This window comes from Emydura macquarii, unplaced genomic scaffold (genome assembly GCF_026122565.2).
Source record: "Emydura macquarii macquarii isolate MOO-44397 ecotype Brisbane River unplaced genomic scaffold, CSIRO-AGI_Emac_v2 contig_2205, whole genome shotgun sequence".
Taxonomy (NCBI): domain Eukaryota; kingdom Metazoa; phylum Chordata; order Testudines; family Chelidae; genus Emydura; species Emydura macquarii.
The window spans coordinates 38,131,096-38,142,467 of record NW_027132342.1 but is presented as its reverse complement, the minus strand read 5'-3'; the positions used below and the strand labels follow the sequence as shown (position 1 = coordinate 38,142,467).

The following is an 11,372-nucleotide window of genomic DNA, read 5'->3' as shown; positions in this document are numbered from 1 at the left end:
TTAGGAATATAGAAGGTAAAAATAGACATACTCTTACCTCTAGAATAAAATAGATAGCCACACATGTCCCCATTACACACCAGCTCATCATCAACATTTATAAATGTTATGATTGCTCAATCATCTGAGACAGTACAGTGACTACATTTTCATAAGGTAGAATCTACTGTTTAAAGTGTTTACTGGCCCCGTAGCTGTGCAACACAGGAGCTGACTAGAAAAAGGTAGAAAAATCATACGAAAGAGGGAATCCCCCTCATTAGCCATTCCAGACAGCCAGAACTGCTGTGATTGTCGGAGACTGAAAAGGGACATTTTTCTTTCCCATGTAATCAGTGCCTCTTTCACAATTCCGGTGTGATAACCTTATGGAGATTAATGTCCTGCCCAGTCCAGGAAATGAATAAGATCATACTTCAGAGTCACCATATTCAACAAGCTGATTCAAACTGTGATTTCAGGAGACTCTTTATGAGCATGCAGGGGACAGGTCATTGAGAAATTCAGACGACGATTCTGGGAGATTAGTTTCTATTACAAAGAGCACTGGAGTTATTATAGTGGTCAACATTGGAATGGGACATTTACCATTAGAGTGAAGTTAACTGTTATACTTGACTAATGCCTTTCAAAAGACAAGTGTCACATGTTAACAGTGGCCACTATATTTCTATTAGATTTTTTTAAATCAACTGTCTATACTAAAAGCTACAGTAATTAAGTATATATAAGCCAGACTCTCTGATCTGGCCAAACTGTCCTCAGCACAAGACTGAATGAGGGGCAAAGCTAGTTTTAGGATCCTCAGATGGCTCATCATAGGGCTGGTCTAGCTCAGATTAGAGACCAAAAGGCCTATTAATATAATTTGATGACTGTTAAAATCATGTTTGCTAACCAGAAATCAATGGCCCAAAATTAGAGTGTCAAAAAAATAAGTGGGCAAAATAATAAGGGAATTGACTATTCTACCTCTCACTCCCTGTTAGGGGTCTTTAGAAGATTAAGACTTTTTTGGGGAGGAAAAAAAAAATCAAAAAGCTGTTTAACAACAATAGGCTGGGAGACAGGTGAACCAGAAGAAGCAACATTACATGGCTACCACCTTCACCGTATTCTGGAACCTTAGGAACCACCATAACACAATTGGGTCTATATTGTTCTGATTCTGAATGAAGTTCTAAGCAGACTGGGTCAGAGCGAGGGACCCAAATGACATTGCTACCGCCACCAGCTCCAACTGAATCCCAAAAAACACTTGGGATGTAAGACTTAGGCACCTTCTGCTTCTCCCATCTATATTTTAACTTCTCCACTGTATTTCTTCTGTTTCTTATTCCTCTCTTTTTTTCCTCCTGGTTATCTAACTCATTTGGAACTGTAATATGCAATTGCTAGTTACCATTACACGCCTACTTACAATGCATGAAGTGACAGCAGTGTGTATGCAATAATAAATGAGCTCATACACATATAATCATTTTCAAATACTTGGGGTGACTGAATTCTCTCATATGCACAGCCTTTTGAATGAGCCAGCAGTTAGATATACAAGACAAAGCTTCTGAATAGCCCTCAGGTGGTCATCTAGTATCAGGAAATTATATTCTATTTTGACTTCTACGGTTTATACATTGTTCAGCAGCACCTCAGAGAAGTTTCTTTTGCTTCTGGTGTCACCACACTAGGTAAAAGTCAGCATCTGTATACCAATACAGAGGTGATAATATTTCATATTTATAAAACACCTCAGGATTTGAAAGAACTTTATAGATGTTAGTTAAGCCTCAGTCACGCTATAAAGTAGATAAATATCACTGAGGCCCTAAAAGAGTAAATGGTTGGTCCAAGGTCATACAGGCCTCTGCAGAAAATCTGAGAAGAGAATCCAGAGTTCCCAGGAATTAGTCGAGTGCTGGAACTACAAGACCATCCTTATTATAACCTTTGGAAATTAGCTTTTTGCATGTCACTTTGAATTTCCTTGATTATTAAAACATTCTGGATGGATGCAGAAAGACTCACAAAAAGCTTTTTGTGAGTCAACGGCATTTGCTTAGAACAGGTTTCTTTTAATTCTGTTCCAGTACAAGACAGAACTGCAGATGCATTAACTACAGTCATTGATCACCTGGAGGAGTCAGAAAATAATTGTGATGGAGCAAAGGGAAAAGCCATCATTTCTCTCTCAGTGACCTCAAACACAGCAACTATTGAACTGTGAGTGATGAAACAGAAGAATGAGTACACCAGCAATATTATACATACCTGGGTCTGCTTATGTTGTAGCAGTCACCATTAGCAACCTCTGTAGTTAATGTTGTATATCAGTAAAAAAGGAGGAAAATTATATATCAATATGTAGCCACTCCATCGGGTATGGCTTACACCTCCTCCTTTTTCTCTCCCTTGTGCTTGCTATCACCAATGCTAGAAGGAGTTTCTCCACTCTCTTCACATAGGCTGGATCCTGGATTCTTCCCTGGCACCTGCAGCCTCCATCCAATGTGACTCCTCACTGTAGCTTGGAACATTAATACAATTAATTCGCAAGGAGCATAAAGGTCAGTGCACAAGGGACAAAAAACTACACCAACACATATGCCAGCAAAGGGCTGACACACTCAAAGTAACTTCATAACAAAGGGGGACTTTATTGGGAATACAAATATAGAATCTGGGGAACGAAAGGGTTAGGGTTAACTAATAAAATACAATCCCCACCTCCCAACATTCCCAACCACCAGCCCCATCCCTAGCACCTTCACAGGCAGCTGAGTCTGAGTCCTGAGACAGAGTGTGGCAGTGCGGTGAGATCAGCTGGCTTGAACAAACAGTTCCCCTCTTCACCCCAAGACTAGGTCAGAGTTCTGTCCTAACTCCTACAAGGTGTGCTGGTTCCTTAGTCTGAAATCCTGTGGAGCTTGTAGCTGGCTCTCAGTAACAGAGGTTGGGTTGGATCACTCTCTGTTAGATACTAATCTCCATAGAGATCAGGAATTCTGAGCTTGAGTTTCCTCAGCAGAGCCTGGGATGAGCCATTTTAGCCTTCAGTTTGGCTAATAAGCCAGCTGGATTGCAGCTGAATCACCTGATTGACCAGCCCACCTGATTGGCTGGAAGGAGCCAGCAGGTCTGCATTTAAGCTCAGCAGTAGCTCATTACTTGTCTAATGTTTATGCCTTTTGTTTGTTTCCAGTCTTGTTCCTGTTCTGCTCCAGCCCTTGCTTGGCTTCTGATTCTAGCTCTGACCCTTGGTTTGTCTCCTGGTTCCTGACTCCCAGCTCCTGTTCTTGGCTCTAACCACTAGGTCACACACCCTGTCCCCTGATCCACGCAGCTAGCTCTCCCTTTGGGGGGGAATGTGCTCACACACAGGAACTCCTGCTTTAAAATCATTTTCCATTTTTTGACTTTGTTCTTCTCTATTCCCTGCCTTATGCATTTGTGTCTATGGCAATGGTCTTTAGTGAGGGTGAAGCTATGAACTTCCTCCTGATTTAGTCTCTGCTAATACCAGATACAAATCTAGTGAAGAGAATTGCTTTAATGGTAGAGTAGGGAACTGACTTACCACATTATTTTTTAACAAAAGTGAGGCATAATTGGTAGTGAATACTACATGTTTAAGAGTAATTTCTTCTGAACAACTATGTATGGGGGGGAAATTTATTTATATATAAAGCAAAAGATTGAAACCCTACCACTCTGCTCCTTGGAGATCTCAGATTCAAGATGCATGAATGGATTGTTTTCAAGTTAGGTAATCACTACCACTGATTCCATAATATATACTGAAAATCAAGCAAACTCTGACACAAGCATTTACTCTTTCATGTTTAGAAAGAAGTCACTGAAGTTGGTGAACTTGTTTCAAGTCTTAAGTCAATGGGATCATATGGGGTTTAAGTCGGTGCTGAATTTGGCTAAAGCATCTAGGGAGCTGGAAGCCTGGGACTGACATAATGAACAAGACCTGATGTTGAATTATCTTCGAATAGCTCTAAGGATCCACTCCTGGAGATCTACTTCATGCACAACACCCATTGACCTTGACCTAAATGTGAACGTTGCCTAAGTGAACTCTGCAAGATTGAGTGATTGGCCCTCACTGAGGTAAATTTGGTCTATTTTTTCCCTGAAACTAATATTTCTCCTCTTTAGGAGCATACTCTAGGAGCTTTGCAATAGTGATTTAGTCTTTCAGAAGGGACAGGAGGACCTACTGAGATGTACTTCAGTAATGTTTCCTTTAAATATGTGAACCCTTCTCAACGTGCCATCCTCTTTTCTGAGCCGACTGCTGAATCAAAGATACTGGAAAAAGAGGGATTACAACAAGGAGAACAGATGAGAAATCAATTGATATCAAGGCAGAAAACATCTTTCACAGTCCCTTTCTGCAAACCTTGCTGTCACCATGGACAACCTCGTATGAGGTTCCACAGAAGTCAAGCATTATTAAGAGGGAAAATATTTGACCTGATTGTATTTTTAAAATACTTTTCATGGCTCTGTTGTCATAACAAAGGTTAATTCCTTCAGAACCAATTTGAATCATACCCTGACTCTGAGGCCTGGAAATAGGATGTTGGAAATATTGTGGGTTCTCCCAGGCCTGCATTATGCCACAATGATACGCCTCATGATGAATGTAAAATTCAGATGACAGCGCCTACTGCTACTGCAGTCTTGTTGTTAGGGTTGTAAATATGCCTCAGAATATTCATCCAAAAAGTGTTCAGAAAACAGTGAGATGTTAGAAAACAGCTGCAGGGGGGAAAGCAGAAGTCAAATGTTCTTCTGCATCACAGTTCAAACCAAAAAATAAACCTTACTAAGAACAGAGAGAATTAAAGGCTTTGCACTGCATATAAAATGTGACTCAGAGTGGTCCCAGAGAATAGGACAGGTGCTGCAATTCACCTGGATAAATGGGTGTCTACCTTGGGTTGGGAGAGGTAAAAGACGACTGTTGCTGAGCTCCTGAGATGAAGGAAGCTTTTCAGGGGAACTCTGTCAAGAGCTGTTTAGTTTTCTTTCTGGGGGTGTGTGATAGGGCATATAAACCCCACAATGGGCAGGAAGAGGTTAAGAAGTGGATCTGGGCCAGGTGACCCTGCTTCAATGCACCTGCAGAAGCTGATCCACCTGGAGGAGGAATTTATTAGTGAGCCGGACAGCTCAGGAGGGGGGATGGACCTATTCTGTGAACTCCTGAGTCAGGGTACAGCGGGAGTCCTTGCTACAGGAAAGGGGGATATACAAGCAGCAGCTGCCCCAGGCTTCACAGGAAGGACTAGCTTGCCCTTAAGATTTAAGGAACTCTTCACTCTAATGTTTTCTTGGATTGTTTGTGAGAGTCTGACCATGCCCTGGACTGGGAAAGTAAGTGGTAAGAAATGGCCCAGGGAAGCAGCTTCAGAGCACTCCAGGATACTTGCTAATGCTGCCACTCGTCGGTCCCTAGGTCAGACCCCTGAAGGGGGGGGGGGCCCAGGCTCCTCTCCCAGCCAGCCCTGAGGATGGCTTAACTTCCTCTGGCCCCCAAGATAAGGGGGATAAAGACATTATAAACCCTGAAGTAAGAGTATCAGGTGTTCAGGGACCTAGAGCTGGGCTGAAAACTCCTTTTGGGGGGACATCGGGCTTCTATACTTTGTTGGGCCATGTTAGTTCAGAAGGGGGCAGACTTCATTGGTGGCATAGCCAGAAGGCTGAGTTACTATCTGCTGGAAGAGAGACTGCCACTGTGCTGGAGTGAATACTGGCAGGGGACACTAAAGATGGGAGAGAGTTGTGACCCAGGAATCTAACCACTAGGCAAAACCACCAGTAAAGCCAGCCCCATCACAGGGTGTAGTGCAGGACAGGTGAGGATGAGGTTTCTAGAGTTCTTTATGGGGTGTTTTTGCACTTTAAAAGTCATGCAATGTTGGCTTTTCAATTCTGTGAAGTCTTGAACAAGCTATTGTAATTCCTTGGTTTGGAACCTTTTGCATTCACAGCTTATTTTTTTTCAACAATGGGGGTACCTGTTGTAGCCAAAAGAGTTGCTCAGGTGCTCAAGCAAATCAGAAAGTGACAGCGGCCAGACTCAGGAGGAGCATGTTGCCACAGAGCTACAAGATCGGTGCAGGCTCCTTGCTAGAACCAAGGGGACAGGAGGTCAGCACTCCTCTCCCTTTGGCTCCAGCAAAAAGCAAAGTGCTCCGCCTGGGTCCCTAGGTGCTGGGGTACCTGCTGGAGCCAAAGGGAGAGGAGCACTGATTTCTTTTCCCCCTGGCTGCAGAAGGGAGCCACTGCTTAGGGACCCAGTTGGAGTGCACAGGGCTACAGGATGCGTGTGGTTTCCCTGCTGCATCCAGGGGGATGGGAGATCAGCAAGGAGGCTGCCTCCTTGCTGAACTCCTTCCATCTGGCTGCAGGGGGGAGTGCTGCTGTTTGAGCAGACAGGACGTGCCACGCTTGAGGAGGGGCAGGACTCTAAAAATCCGTGCCTTCTGGTTTGGCCTGCACTTAGCAGGCCACCCACCATGACTTAGCTGCCAGGCCATGTGCTTCATGTGTAGAGACACTACACTACATCTACACTAGTGTTTTGTCTGAGTGTGTGAGACATACTGCGAGTAATTTGTAGGTGTAAAATAGTGAATGTAAAAATGAGCGCAGAAGCATCAAAATGTTACTTTAAATATGTAGTGATTTGTAGTCCTTCATGGTGTGTACGTCAATACATTTTTTATGAGTTGATAGACTGGTGGCCCTTCAGATTTGTAAAAATGATATTTGTGGCCCTGGAGCCAAAAAGGTTGGGAACCACTGCCTTAAACCCTTATTGTTACGTAAACAGTATGCTTGTTAACTGTGCTGTTAATAAAGCTAAAGCGTTTTCCTCAAACATAGTTAGTGGCATCCTTTACTGTGTCTTACCACAATGAAACCTGCAGTGCAGATACCAACTGATCTGAGGAAAAGGTGGCATGTAATAACGAGAGAGTTACAAGTACAGTTTTGAGCTCAGATTGTGAAAGTGTGTGTGTGAAAGTGTTTGCCATTCCTTTCCTGGAGAGGTCATATGCCCCAAATTTAACTTTCTTCACTCAAATTTCACAAGGAGCCTTCTTTGTGGCTGCTCGCAGTAAACTCTTGCTTTTCTTCCCCATCATAGCTGACGGGCCTTCTGGCAACATGCTCATTTCTGGCCAGCTGAACTGACACTTCAGTAGACTCTTCCTCTTCAGAAGACTCTTCCTCTCCAAACTGAGCAGCAGCAGCCATCTCCTCTCTGTGGAGCATCTGCACTCCAGCTTCTGGCAGGTGGTGCCAACAACAACTTTGTCCTTTTGATTACATTTTTTTAATTGGTCCTTGAATTTTTAGTGGAAGCTTTGAGATCTGTAGGCAGAATGATCTGGTAGGGAAGTTGCCATAGTTTAGGTATCTATGATGCTGCCTTGGGCAAATATTTCCATGTAAAACAATACACTACTAATATTTGATGTTTGATTAGAATCTTAGACACTTAAAATACAAATCAGTTCCTTGGGTGACAATAGATATTTAAAATCCCAAATACTGAGGGAGGGAAGGACCAAACAGACACTAGTATTTTCCCCCCAGTAACTCAAGACAATTCACAAAATGCAGACTCACAGCCTCTCCCAGAGAGATAACAAGTCAAAATGGCTTTTGCTGATTCTTCTGAGCTTCCCCAAACAGACCACCAGAAGACATTATTTGACAAAATCCAGGCAACCAGCTCAGAACTTGTGAATGTATCACCGAATGCTGCACTGGTTTACACTGACATCCAGATTTAAAAACAAACAAACAAACAAAAAACAGTGAGTGAAATAATCATGGATACAACCCAGGAACCTTTCACAGAAGTGCTGTCAAAAAAAAAAAAAAAAAGGGTAAAATACTCAGTTGTTAATTTAGTGTTGTAAGTTTCACACTGCACTGGTTACCGGACAGAAAGATGAGAACTTGGATCAGCAAGAGGAGAGTAATGCAAGGACAGGGACTGGATCAAAAGCCTTTCAAACATGCTCCCAGGTTTTAAGAGGCCTTTGCATAATCCTCAGCATTCAGCCAGATCAATAGGAGTGCTTTAATTTGTTCTGGATGGAAAAGGCATAGAAGGACAGTTTCTATGGCTTTAGGTTTCTATTCCATTTCCTGCTGGCTGCCTTTGTTTACTACAATATTGGTGGTGACTGCTTTATCTTAGTCCATTACCATTTGTGTCATAGTCTTTATGAAGAGATGAGATTAGTGCTTCCTTCCAACTTTTGTTATAGAAATGAAATAACAGAATTTGGATGCCTCATACTCTGAATTCGGGAAGTTTGTTGTACTACTTTGATCTTTGTATTATTCTACAGAGTCATTGCCTGGCTCTTCAACCCCTTCTTGGCAGCTTGAGAAAGTGGGATTATATATATATATATAAATGCATATATGCACTCATGCATGTGTATAGAAATTTGCCACGGTCAAAGTAAAATAATGAAATACTACTTAACAAAATATATTGCTCATTAAAAATCTGATGCCTCGTTCTTTGACATAGATACTGACAGGGAAAAATGACCTTATTAAAAATCTTTGTGCTTATAATGAAGAGGTACTGCTCTTGCCATTTTCCTTGGATGCTGCTGGACACAGGTTCCAACTAGCAGCATCTTTTGTGGATGTTCTTTTCACACCTTGGCAGTTCAAAGAAACTTTGGGCAGGAAATATATCTCTGAATTAGAAAAACCAGGAGGACATTATTGAAAGCATTTCCAATTTGCGATCTTCACTGTACCCCAAACTAACTTTAAGTACAGAACAGACACATGAAGCCATTTATATTAAAATACCATAATACAGATAAAATTAGCTCCAAGAATGAGGACAGGAGTGGGCCATGTATGCCCCGATTACATTTTTTTTAAGTGTGTGCACGCATGAGCCTGCACACATATGTGTATTTTAACAGTAAGCAATGGTGGAAACAAAATGTGACTGATGCAGAAGATGTGTCCTGTGAATTTTGAGGAAAGGAGACCATAATAAGCAACATTATCTAGTAGTTAGGTCAGGGAGCTGCTAGATTTGGATTTTTTTCCTTATTCTGCAGCAAGCTGTTGTGTAAGCTTGGGAAAGTCACTTACCCTCTCTGTGTTTCAGTATTCCCCCTCTGTGAAAGAGGGACTCCACTACTCCTATGTAAAACACTTTGAGACTGTTGGAAGAAAGATGCTCTGCATCAATTATTACCATTAAGTGACTTCTTGAGTAATCGGAAGCTCGTTAAGTGGTGTATGAAGTCTATGATAACAGTCAGTTTTTAATACTTGAATAATCCTGTTGGAGTTGCAGCAGAAAAACAAGCTGCTGTAATATTAGTAGGAGTTTCCATCTTATTGGAACTGCTTAATGTGTGCTCAGCAACAGCTGGAACAACTGAAAGCTGTGCCGGACTAGACAGGCAAGCATATTACAAGCACAGCAGATGTAGTGGATTTCATTTAGCAGAATCTGATGGTCATTATGGTTGGCCTCCTCTACCTCTCTATAATCATTACACAAGAAGTCATGGATGATGACATCTTAAAACTAGAGATTCCCCCAGACCAAATCTCAGCAACAGAAATACAAACGGATTTGAAAATAGATGAACACACTGCACTAGCAATGCTGGCAGAATGTAGTTCATGGCTCTCAGGCAGCCTTTTGGCTGGAACAAACCAACCTGTGAAGAGAAGATAACATAGACCAAAAACATTCATAAATGCAGTATTGCCAGTTCCAAATGTTCAGAAATGATGATGCAGGCTCCCAGAATCATGAAATGAATTTAATGATTTTGAGATTATATAAAAGTTGGGGACTTTTGATTTGTCTTCTGTATATTTGAGGCTTTAGGGCATACATGGGTCACACTTTCAAACTTCTCTCCACAATCATGAGAGCTAAACATTTTTTTAATTGAAAACTGTTATTCTCATGTAATCAGAAGATTCCTGGAATTAGGACTTTAAGGCAAAAAAAGAAAAAAGAACAATCCAAATATTTTGAGACTTGGGATAAAACTATAAAAGATGGCCCTGCTGGAAGGACAGTTTTCAGAAAATGTATTTGTATTTTTTACTGTGCATCCCGCATAGCATTCTTTGAGTTACTTAACACATTATACAATTTTAAGGGGTAGAATGAAGCACAGCTGTAGAACTCTTCCTGTATACGGAAACTCTGCATTGAAAAAATTGGAAAATAAGGCATAAATGAAGAGCTCACTGTGGCATCTTTCAGTGAGCTCTTCCAATCATGACCCTAAAAATAGGAACCAATCCAACTCACATATCTGCCTATATTTCAAATTCCTATCCTATTAATTTACAAGCTCTCCTTGATAAAGATAATTAGTACTTCTCAGCTCTTTTCATCTCCAAACATTAATCAAGCTTTGGAAACATCAGCTGATAGGAAAATGTTATTAATGGCTGCCTAGCTTTGGGGGAGGAAGAGACATTTGGGGGCTTCTTTACACTACAAATATAAAGTGATTTTTTTAAAATGGAGTTAGCCAACATATTTTGATCATGTTGCTTACGCCTGATCTGCACACAGATTTTGCACTGGTATAATTATTTGGGTAAGGGATTGAATCTTACCAAAATAGTTATAATACTACTGTCCCTAGTGTGGATGCAGGTATACTGGTATAACGATGTCTTATACCAGTATAGCTTATTCCTCTTCTGTAGGGGAATAAGCTGTACTGGTAGAAACACTTTTATATCAGTAAAACTGCATCCATACTAAGGGGGTTGTGCCTCTTTCATTATACCAGTATACCTAGCGGGTCACACACTTTGGAGCTCATTGGACATACCAATGGCTCCTTGAATCCATCTGTTTTCCCCCACAAACTCCCTATATAGTACCTTCTCGTCCCCCTCTATATCAAGGGACTTGCTGCGCCCCTCCACCCTCATGGCAGGTCTCCATGTGCCCCCCTATTGCCCCCATGACACAATTCCCCTTTGGCCCTCCCCTCCAGAGGCTTTGTACCCTCCATTCCCCACCCACATGCCAGAGTCCCACATCCTCTCCTCCATGCCAGGGGCTCTGGGGGCATCTTGCCTCCTTCTTACCCTCCACCATTCTTTTTCTCCTTTATTTCTTTTTCAACATTTTAAGCTCAACTGGGACACAGGCTGAGCTAGAATGAGGTGTATTGTTATGCTGGAATGTGTTCATTTCTGCCATTAACTGGTTCTTTGAGTCAACGATGTGATGCTGTTGCAAAAAGGCAAATATCATTCTGGGATGTATTAACAGGCATATCTTATGCAACATACAAGAGATACTTGTC

The 11,372-nt window shown here is 41.8% G+C and overlaps 2 long non-coding RNA genes across 3 annotated transcripts; one reads left to right on the top strand and one right to left on the bottom strand.

Annotated features, from left to right (window-relative positions):
- Positions 1 to 304: 304 nt before the first annotated feature.
- On the bottom strand, positions 305 to 3,005 carry LOC137160559 (uncharacterized). 2 transcript variants are annotated; one of them, XR_010921931.1, is made up of 3 exons: positions 2,763 to 3,005; positions 2,269 to 2,524; positions 305 to 531 (listed from the first exon to the last, which is right to left on the bottom strand). It is a non-coding gene; the product is annotated as an uncharacterized lncRNA (long non-coding RNA). The 2 variants fall into 2 exon arrangements; XR_010921930.1 differs by lacking the exon at positions 305 to 531 and adding an exon at positions 807 to 1,702.
- A 1,973-nt stretch (positions 3,006 to 4,978) lies between these two features.
- On the top strand, positions 4,979 to 9,497 carry LOC137160922 (uncharacterized). The gene is made up of 2 exons (XR_010921998.1): positions 4,979 to 5,388; positions 7,172 to 9,497. It is a non-coding gene; the product is annotated as an uncharacterized lncRNA (long non-coding RNA).
- Positions 9,498 to 11,372: the final 1,875 nt, after the last annotated feature.